The 11,518-nt window shown below is 34.9% G+C and overlaps 1 long non-coding RNA gene and 2 pseudogenes across 1 annotated transcript; all 3 read right to left on the reverse strand.

Annotated features, from left to right (window-relative positions):
• Positions 1 to 276: 276 nt before the first annotated feature.
• Positions 277 to 6,476, reverse strand: LOC120210137 (annotated as a pseudogene).
• Positions 3,128 to 4,422, reverse strand: LOC120210185 (annotated as a pseudogene).
• A 413-nt stretch (positions 6,477 to 6,889) lies between the features above and the next one.
• On the reverse strand, positions 6,890 to 9,255 carry LOC120210171. The gene is made up of 3 exons (XR_005524479.1): positions 8,377 to 9,255; positions 7,395 to 8,168; positions 6,890 to 7,312 (listed from the first exon to the last, which is right to left on the reverse strand). It is a non-coding gene; the product is annotated as an uncharacterized LOC120210171 (long non-coding RNA).
• Between the last annotated feature and the right edge of the window lie 2,263 nt (positions 9,256 to 11,518).

Consider the following 11,518-nt stretch of genomic DNA (forward strand, 5'->3'; position numbering starts at 1 on the left):
TATCACTATAAGATAATATTATGTGATTACTAAAAAATTAAAAAAATTACTACAACAACAATTTTGTTTATTTCTTAAGGACTCGTAACGAAAATTTAATGTTAATTATTATTTTGAAAAAAAATAAATGATCGAAACGAAACAACTAGAATAGATAAATAACTAAATACATAACTTATTTTTAATTTAAAGAGAAACCCAGATGGTTGGGGCAGTTGGAATTGGATACAGAACAAGAATCCAAACGCTAAACATGTTTTAAAGTTTGGTCTGGATTTGGAATTATTGTTTTTTCAAGCAAAAGGAACATATAATGCTTTCGAGCTTAAATTTGGACCATGATTTTTGGCATTTGCCTGAACACGAAGTGAAAGATGTTAGGTTTCCATGGATGTTCCAAGTTGAACAACCAGTGGTTGAAACATCAAAAACTATGTCCACTTCCGGAGATTTGGAGATTGCATTGTTGGGAATTCTTGTAAGTTTTGCTTACGATCCGCCATAGAAATCATAACCCGGAAAACACCACAGCAAAACATGTAAATAGCGACAGACTTTCAGATTTGCCGATCACGTAAATAGCGGCGACTTTCGGATTTGCCGATCACGGTCGTTTGCTTTTAAGAATCATGTACAAGATCTTCTCCAGTAACATGACTAACGTAAAACCTATCCCGGAAAACACCCATAAAAGAATGATCCTGAACCTTTAAGTACTTATGTCTTCATCCAGAACATTAGTTAGAGATGATTCTCAAGAATCATTTGTTCTTTGTTCTCTGATTTTCGATTGTATAAGGCAGTTTGTGATGCAGACGCAATGTTTCGTTTAATGTTTTCAAACATTTGACGCTAAGCAGGTCTAGTTGAAGTGAGTTCTCGTCGGTTTGATTAAGTGTTTCAGGGTCAGGAGGGTCTGGGAACATATCCCAGGCATTGGTTCACCATATCTCGACATCTCTCCAGTTCACCTTTATCAAAGCTCCAATTCCCGACTTTAAATTCCAAGCCATAGTGGGAAACTCGATACTTCACACCGGGTTGAGGAATATAACCCGGATATATTAATATCTCACTGCTTATGAGATGTGCTAACTGCATCCGACTTCAGGCATTCGTGTCTGGCACATTGTAAGGGAAGGGCCTCATTCATAGTCTTAATACACTCGATACTCAAATATAAGCCAGGCCCTTTAATTGATCCGACTCCATAGCTTTCACCTGCGTAAAGAAAGGATATAATTAATATCCATTATATCAGGAAAGTTGTAGATGCAATAAAATGTTTTTATATGTGCAATCATCGTTTATTATAGGCACGATGTTTAGTTCGCTAATAAAGCCCATGCCATGCCTCAATTTTAATCGTAAGAGAGGCTAACATACTTCTCCAGGATGAGGAGGTTTGAGAAAGAGTTGCTTACGCTCGTAAACAATATCATCTTCATGATGTTGTAATCTACTGAAAGACAAGTTCCCCACACTAAATGGCAAGCCATAATGCAGAAGAATAGGCTCAACACACGATCGCGGAGTATATCCTGGGTAGATCACCATGTGGTCATTGATCTTATGCCTAAGTCCTGCCTGTAAAACATAACCAAAAAACAAAGATGGATATAGAAATATCACGAACCGACGCAGGAGAAAAAAAAATTGTTCTCAATTTTTAGGGTAATAAAATAAACAAAATAACGTACTTCTGCTGCACCAAACGGGTGACCATGCATCTCACTAATCCAGCCTGTCCCGTAGATGTCACCAGTTATATTCATTGACCAGTGAGCTCGGTCTTCACGTACCTCTTCAGTCTTGGAAAGCCACAAAGGTGCCAGAACTCGAAGATCATTTATATGCATGGCTAAAAGCCCACCAACCTTGTCACAAAGTTACGGGTGCTTTGTGTGCAATTTGGCAAGACTATTACCACATCCTATCAAGTACCCGATATACCAAATGATTATGAATATATAAATTTAGAACATCGAAAAATGAATGTTGAAGCAGTGTCACAGTACAACTCTCTGTTTTGGCATACTTTGCATAAATAATGAAAAGTTTAATACCCATAATAAGAAGCAACAGGCCTGCCTCTTTCTGCACCAAGTTCCCTAGGTATAACCGAACCACAGAGGATCATGTCTGCATCCAAAATTACGACCCAATCAACATTCTGCGCATCTTTACTGTGTTCTAGCCAGTGGACAACTCCAGCAGGCTTGTTAATTGGAGGATATCTGCAGACTTGAAAGAAAAAAATGTCTGTTATTCCATGACTCGAGCCCGAAAAAGTCTAAAAGCATCTTCGAGCCAAATCATGTGAAAAAAAAAGAGACGGAATCCATAATCAACTCCCATTACCGCATTAAAAGACAATTCGATCAGAAAGAACAGCTTAGAAGCTATATTGCTAGATGGAATGTAAAGTAAACATGAAACATTGGAAGAAGTTCATCGTTCTTGAAGACTTAAACATATGAAAACAAGAATCACTACAACATTACTTCCTACACAAAACAAATCTTTTGTTTCAATTAATATAAAAAAATAAGAACAAAAACCAACTAATACAATAACAACTGAACTTTCAGTCTCGAATTTGATTCATCAAAATGTCTTAAAAATTCAAGACATTATATCAGAAAATAAATTCTACCTGTCATCAATTAAAAGAAAATGTGATTAAAACCCAAAATTAAACAGAGGAAAAAATGTTCAAAAGGCGGGGGTGGGGGCAAAAAAACACAGAAACTTCTACCAGTAAAACTTTATTGTGTATTTATATTTCATTCATAATCGAGTAAATACAAAAATCTTACACTTTGAGTCCAACAGAAATGGCAGAAATGGAGCTCGAGCCATGGGAGATTGGTGTATGTCTTAACAGCTACGATTCGTCAAGAATTACAACCATTTGCTACAATTTCCAGTGAACAAACTAAGTTGCATTGCACATTTACTTTGGAACTACAGGTTCTTGAATTGAATAAAATATTTAAACTATTCATAAGTTACGGAAAGTGCCTCCACAATGAAAGGACTGCTCGAATGCTGGTCGATCACCAGCCACTTTTAACTGCTATTGTTAGTTCCAATGTCTAAAACAGATCCCCTGCCAGTACACACGCATTAAATTTAAATCAGAGCTCATCGATACTTCTCGCTCTAGCCTGCATAGGCCAAACTTAACCATGGAAAATTAATTCACAAAGGAATATCTATTCTGTCATCAGAATCAGAATCTGAATCCTAATCCAAACCCTTCTCCAACTTTTAATGATTAATAAACCGATTATCAACCATTCTATTCTTCAAAATCCGGTCAGATTCCTTTACCAGCTGTATATATTTCTTCCTCACGACCAACAACGGATGTCTTTTTATGCTTGAGTTACCACAATATGTCTCCTTAAGAATTGCAGCACAAGTTCTGTTCTTAAAAGATAAATAAAACATATGAGGATGCCTTTCAAATGATTTATGGACTTTCTGAGGCAATCCAAAATATTTCTTAAGACACAAAAGCTTCTTCCTTTCAGCTGAGTGTTCAACAAATAAACTCAACAACTCATGAAGTATCCCCACAACTCTCTTCTCGGCGAAATTACTATCGGGATCCAAATGCGAAAAATCCTCATAAGGTGAAACATAAGGGAGATTTTGAAACTCATTCAGCCAACTTTCGATCTTCCTCCTTAGCCTTAATACCTTTGATGGAAAAAGTGGACACTCGATTCCTTCCAATGTACCACCAAAATAAACCCCATTATTTATTGCATTTCTTTGCATTGTAGACTATTTTTTCTCCATTGCTCTCAGTAGTCAATCCTCTTAGCCCATCTTCCATATCAACAAACCTAAAAGTTTCATCAAGATCCCATTTTGAATCCTCCAAAAAACTGTCAGGCAACCCCAAATACCATGCCATTCCTTTAATAATCTTCAAAGGCAAAACCTTATCTTTACTCATCAAAACAAACAGTTTCAACCTATCTTTCAAATCTTCCTTGCCTTCTTAAATAACCTTTTCTCCTCTCTATCAATCTCAGCAGCTTCTGGGGTCAACCTAAACCAAGGCAAATTGTGTTCACCCCTAACTGAAGGGTATTGCCGTAGGAACCTAGCAACCCTAATGGAAATATCAAACTCCAAGCCTCGATTTGATACAGCAGAAATTGGGATACAACCATTGGGATCATTTACAATGAAGTTCTTGAGTTGAATAATTGGTTTAAGCTCTGCGGATTTACAATGAAGTTCTTGAGTTGAATAATTCGTTATACTTTTAGGTCTCTGGACCGTAATTGTTATTAGAAAAAACTATTAATTGATACGTATTATATTTATAATTTTTAAAAATAAAAATATTGTTTAAAAAAATTAAAAAACCAATCCCTCCCCCACGTTGTTCCCTCCTCCCATCCCCACCTCTGCTGGTGAAACCAACTTTGTTTTGTTCAAAGTAGGGCGAGGAACTTAATGGTGGTAGACGTGTAATGCAAGAACAACATGAGTCATGGCAATCGCTGAAAAACAATAAAGGAATACCTAAAAAATCGACAACCCTTCGTGTCACCATCCACGAAGCTTGGCACGGTTTCACAGTGGGTAGGGACTTGTGACGGTGAGAAGGTTCTGATGGCATCAATGATGACAGATTGACAGTCACGGGTCAATGGTGACCGATCAACGATAGAAGAAATAAATTTGTGGGGTTTTATAAAATTATAATATTGTGTTTTTTCTAAATAAATTTTTTAAAATTTTATATGCATGACATGTCCAAATCAAAATAATATGTTTTTTCATCAATGGTTGTGTTTCACCATCCAAATCAAATGTTTACCAAAATTCGTAGATTGGAGATACGAGAATGTGGTTGAAAATATTAAAATTTGAACCCAAAATAAGAAGTTTGTCCATCATCTTAGTTCCCTAGAGGACGGTAACTGTGGTTAAAACTGAGACACCAATTCAAATGGATCAATTTAATCAGATTTGAACTTGGGGACTTGAATATTGGATTCCAACATTTGACCAAGATATTGTACACACAACATCGTGTTCAGACCTAGAATTCGATATTCAGACAATTAAATGGGAACATGTATCATAGCAGTTTTTCTTTTCATTAAACCTAGAAAAAGAAGAATTACTTCAAAAACTAGACTCTAAATATCACATTTTCTTGATTCACAAGAAAAGCTTAGTAAGAGTAATATTGATATCAAAGCAAATCACTTTTTTTTGAATGGCCAACCAACACACAATAATACCGAGCTCCCTTGTCTCGAAAACGAGTTAAGAGTCCAGAAAAATATAGAGCAACACAAAGAACTTGACAAGACCAAGATTAAGTTGGTGTTCAAGAGGGATGAACCTGGATCATTCAATGACTTCCTTTTAGATGGATCCCGGCTGAGTCCATGCTTCTTCAGTGATCTCATATAATTTCTGATGAGGGTAAACTCGTTGCTCCCAAGATTATAGAAGCAGTCCCAAGAATAAATCCCGGTTGGAAAACCATCCTAAATCATCCACCTGAAAATAACACCAGTATCAAATAAACAAAGTACAACACATTCGAGAATACAACCATTCGTGAACTTTACCGTGTAAGATGATTATACAAATGACTAAGAGACGCTACCTTGCCCCATAGTTTCCTACAGGTTCGGCAGACGTTATCCCGACATGGCGCCATCCGGATATAACCTGAGAAAGCAAACCTTATGCAATCACAAACGACACTCGTTGAACTAAAACAGGGATAACATCTCAAATTAGTTATTCTTTAATGTCTTGCCTTCAATGCCAGAAGATTGAGCAACATATATACCTTTTCACCGCCGATTGATCGATCTTGCCATCAGCGGCAGGGCTATAACCTCGCAAAAACTCCGCCGACAAGCTAAACTTGATGCCATTTGCATATTCTACATCTATCTGAACTCGTTTTTTCAACATGAGATATGGGAATTTCAGTATGATGACAGATATAATAGCCATAAAGCATGAATATGTCGAATTTGAAAAAAAAAACGAGTGTCTGAATATTTCAAGAAAAAAATGATCAAAGCAACAAAAATGGAGTTACAATAGCCAAATTCGAATCACTCCATTTCCAAGTTCCTTTATTATTTAATTTTAAACTGAAGGTTCTCAAAAAAGATAACACAAATTGGCGCAAAAGAAATTCAATAAGTCGACAAGTAAGTAATCTATAATATTCTTTGGAAATTTTCCTAATCACCCAAATGATTATTTTACAGTCCCAAAGAGAGAAAATAAAGCTAAAATCAAATGGGTGCTCAAAAATTTATCTGGGTCAGATTATATACCTAAATTAAGAATCAACAGAAAATAGAAAAAAGTAATACGAAAAACAAAAAGCTTACTCTTTTGGGTGCGTTAATATAGAAGCTTTTGAGGCGCGGGACATCCACGAGAGTGGATCCTTTGAACTGCTCTGTGTATAGTCATAACAGTGAGCTAACACTGTTTAGTTCAAAGCGACTCACTCTTTCTTGAGATGGGGAGGAGAAACAGTGTTGGATCTAAGTCTTGCTTCTGTTGGAGAATTTTGGCCCGGCCCACCATTTTCAATATTTTTCTTATTGGGCTTGATTTCTCATTTCTCTCTAATATTTAGGCTACATATATTATGGGTAAAGTATAGTAATGGTCATTGAACTTTTCTAAATATTTCATTAAGGTACTCCAATTTTTAAAACTTGCAATACAGTCCCCAACATTTAGTTTGTTTGCAATATGGTCCCCCAACAGTTATGTCGGGGACCATATTGCAAACGGACTAAATGTTGAGGGACCATATTGCAAATGGACTAAATGTTGGGGGATTATATTACAAGTTTTAAAAGTTGGGGGACCTAAATGAAAGCTTTAGAAAAGTTTAGTGACCATTAGTATACTTTACCCTATCAAAATTTCGGTAATATTGCCATATAGACAACTAAGTAGGATAAAATCCAGCACATAAGTACCAAAATAAAGTTTTTGTATAACATAGAAAACCTAAATGCAGATATCAGGAAATAGATATAAAGAAATATTAAGTATACAATGTCTGATCAATATAAATAATGTACAAGAAGGCAGAAGCAAGAGGGACGGGAACCAAAATTGTCTAATACGAGTAAAACCACAAATTAAACAGCACTAGAAAACTATATTTTTCTGAAAGTGAAGGCAAATAGCTTACCGAACCCTTAGGCATTGAAGGTGTCTCTGGTATTAGTTGCCTTGATTGCTTAATGGCCAGCTCCTCACGCCTTTGAGTATTGACAGATAACTGTATCGGATTCAATTGTCTAGTTAATCACATACATAGGTTATAATTTATACATGCAATAAGAACTGTCTGAGCCTGTTACCTGGGAAGCAGTACGTACTCGTGAATGAGCTTGAGCTAGTGCTACTGCCATATTAAGAGCAGATGTGGCACTTGGAACCACAGACACTGGGGTGGAAACAGTTAGGGGGCAGGAAAGCAACATGTGCTACTACTACCAACCACAGTAGGTGATTCTGCCAGAGCTGAGGTCCATCCTTCCCCATCAATCAAAGCTGAATTGCCAACAGATAAACACTGAGAAACTGAGCTCAAACCAGGAGATGTAACTAGCAATCTCAGGCACTGATTGCCTCTCTTCTATTCCAAGAGAGGGAAAATCTTTCCGAAATGCATCCTTCTGGATGCTACTCCCAATAGCACCCCCAGAAACCAGACCTTTGTCATTGTCATTGTTACTAATACTCCTGTCTCTTGAGTCCACTGCAGTCCTTTGAGCCAAAGGGTCAGCCTGTTTCCTAGAGACCATAGAATGAGACTGCCGAAATGTATCAATCTCCACCCTTGAGGTGGGTATACCTCCTAATTTCTCAACGCTACTCGCTAAAATACTTTCTAAAGGGTCGGAAGAATCACGGTCCCAACGAACACCAAAGTTTAACCTCTCCTTATGCCATTCTCGATCCTTATCACGATGACTCCTACTAAAACTACTATAAGCATGCCTTGAAATTACTAGAACTCCTCCGTAAATTCAAGGAAGATGCCCGATTCAAAAATGCAAAACTAGGGGAATCAAAATCACCAATATTCCTAGAGCTTCTACTTCTCCCATGATGTGGCGATGAAGAAACATCTAATATAACAACAAGAATGGAGTCATTATATATTCCCATAAAATATTATAGAAGTTCCTACTATGACAACTATTCGGTATTAATGCAATAAAAAAGACATGCCATAAAAATGGAAAGAAAGTGCATAATAGGAGATACATGTTCAACAGTAACATTGTAATCAAGTACAAATATAAGAAGAAACGTAATTGGTATTTACAAGCGTACCTGAGAGAGAAGAGGAGGAAGCAGATTGGTGGGCTGCATTGCCACTCCCGCTAATAGTGCCCGTATTTCTCAACCATTCTGGAACTAATTCTGGTTCACTTCTTTCCATAATGGAAACTGAACATGATAATCAGAGGGGAAAACCTTCTTCCACCTTCGTAAAACCCTAACCCACCAAATTATTTTTAATTCGTAGACAAATCACAAACTCTTAACCCAGTCGCTTGTCATTCAACTCAGGATTTAATACGCTGTTCAACAAATGGAAAGAAGAATTGTTTGATTAAAAGGAGCAGAAATTTAACATATGTAAAACCACTAAAATAAAGAGCTTATATTTTAGTTAACTCTCTCCCTTTATCACCATCGACTCTCATATTGCTGATTTTCTGGACTCAAATAACCCTCATAATTTCCAATAAATTAAAAAAATCAAGATAACAGCAAATTCTCATAAAGCAGTTCAATTAGTAAAATAATTCTAAAATAACAATAAATTTGGGGTAAGATTGAGAACCCTGGATTAAAATTTCAAAAATAAGTTCCCAAACGCCAGAGTTTGAACCGAAAGGGGCAAAGAAGAAACTTTTCTAGACAAAATGACGAGGGTAGAAGAAAGAAACGGGAAAGTCCTAACCCTAGCCTCCGCTACGATTTTGGCAATTGTCTAATTAACGTAACCGTTTTTCAAATAACCGTCATCCCAATCCAAATAACAAGTTTAATTTTCCGGGAAAAATGACAAAGAAAACGAGATAGAGTTCCAGTGGGAGTGAAAGTGAAGCAGAAAAGCAAAAAATTGCCAGTTTTTTTTCCTTTTTTGGAATCCCTCAAAATAAATTAGGGTTTTGTTTCTTTAGTTTGTTTCAAGACGGTGGCGCAAATTTCCCTCTGTGTGTTTCTTTTCTTGTTCTATCAAAATAATATATTATTTTAAATTATTTTTCCATATTATTAAGGAAAAAGTATAGTAATGGTCACTGAACTTTTATAAATATTTCATTTTGCTCCCCCAACTTTTAAAACTTGCAATATAATCCCCCAGTATTTAGTCTGTTTGCAATATGTTCCCTCAAGATTTAGTCCGTTTGCAATATGATCCCCGACATAACTGTTGGGGGATCATATTGCAAACGGACTAAATGTTAGAGGACTGTATTGCAAGTTTTAAAAGTTGGGAGACCTAAATGAAATCTTTAGAAAACTTTAGTGATCATTACTATACTTTACCCATATATTTTTCATTTTTTAACTGTTGTATTCAATTATTTTAGTAAACATGATGTTTTTATAAATTAAAGAAATATTAGTTAATTATAGGAATTCTTAAAAATGATTTGATGCTTATTTAAAATATATTAAGATTTTTAAGATGATTGATAAATATTTTTTTATTTTAAATAAAAATTTTGAATTTTGAATCTATCAAGTTAATATCGTATGTAAAGTGCGTTTATTGCCTTGAACAACATTGATTGTATTAACACTAATTTTATTAAGATTTAATTGATAATACCTGAAAAACTAAATAAAATTCAAGTTTTATGATTAAAAACTAAAGTAAAACATGTAAAAGAATATACTCTAAAAAAGTGAAACAACATTTGCTAAAAGTGATTATCAGTTAGTTTTATTTTTTTTATTAATTTGAAGTAATTATAAAGTAATATCTCTTTTTTCGATTAATTGATATATATTGCGGATATCATTGTTAGAACTCAAGATTCTTAGAGATGAAAATCATATATATAATTTTATGTTAAGTGGAGAATTTATAAAACTTTATAAGGAAGCAAACTTATAAAATTTATAAAATTTTATGTGACAAAAAATATCGATAGAAAATATCAAGAAAAATTGAAATATACAAGAATTTAAAAATTTCAAAAAGTGACTGTCCTAATCCGTTCTCTCAATCTATTCTTGAAGATAATACTCCCTTTAACAACAAAAATTATATATATTATTAGAAGTATAACAATCTGAGACGATAAAATAAAAAAATCTTATTTAAATAATTGAAAGAAATAGTATAGAAGTAAATACACGTTTTTGACAGAATAACCGATTGAAATGAGTTAAGGCCTGCAACTACATAGTTCCTTAGGACATATTTTCATACACTCCTATGGCGCTTGATCTCATTGGTCGTCTGTCTCCCAGGATACAACAACTAGATGATCAGCTACAGTTGCATTTCTATAGAGATCACGAACTATTCATTGCCTTTGTCTATCATCAAAAAACTAGAGAAGAAAAAAATTCTTTTGAATTGTTTTTGAGTTATGTTTAACCAAGTAGGTTTATACTGTATTTATAAGGATTTCACATTGTGAAATATTGGAAATTTTACCTAATGAAGTATTAATGAGAATAAAACAATTTCCAAAATTATTGTTTCAATTAAAGGAACCTTTTAATATGCTATATTTGAAAATATATGTTCTATTTGAGGAAACATATTTCATATTTGGATTAAAATATCTGCAAGCCCATAAAGAGTCCAACCGGTTTGGACATTCACGTTACCCATATCGTGCACATGTACGAACCAACAATTGGCTCAACATTTTTCTTAGCAACTTTTGGATCAATTTCTTATTCAAATCTTCAAAATTATCGAATTTTTTTCCAACAATCCCCCACATGAATGAAATTGATCATTTATCAAAACTATTTTGACTCGATGTGGTGATAGACTCTGTGATCGATAGTTGCATATGATAGGTATGTGTCCTCCTTTTGAACCTTCCCTTGTGACAATATATTTATTTTACTGGCTGACCAGTAGATGTGATGTCCTTGAACTGTTCTGTCGTTTATGTAAACAATGATATGTTTCACACAACTACCCCTTTGACAATAATATTAGTTCTCATGGGTATGTCCATATAGCCGTGAACATCACCTGGTTCTGCAAGAGTTTGACAGAACTATGCCCAATAATCTTCTTAAAGTGACCACACTTCACTCTCACATAAGTGATTTATGTTGCTCGACTCATTGAAGCACACAATGGTCATTAAAAACTTTGCTTAGTCTATACCAATTTGATCACTGTTAACATCATAGGAATAGACTTGGGATAAGAAACCCCTAAAGTGATCACACACGATTTATGAAATTAGGTTATCCCTTTGAA

The sequence above is a fragment of the Hibiscus syriacus genome, unplaced genomic scaffold, assembly GCF_006381635.1.
Source record: "Hibiscus syriacus cultivar Baekdansim isolate YM2019G1 unplaced genomic scaffold, ASM638163v2 tig00109916_pilon, whole genome shotgun sequence".
NCBI classification, from domain to species: domain Eukaryota; kingdom Viridiplantae; phylum Streptophyta; class Magnoliopsida; order Malvales; family Malvaceae; genus Hibiscus; species Hibiscus syriacus.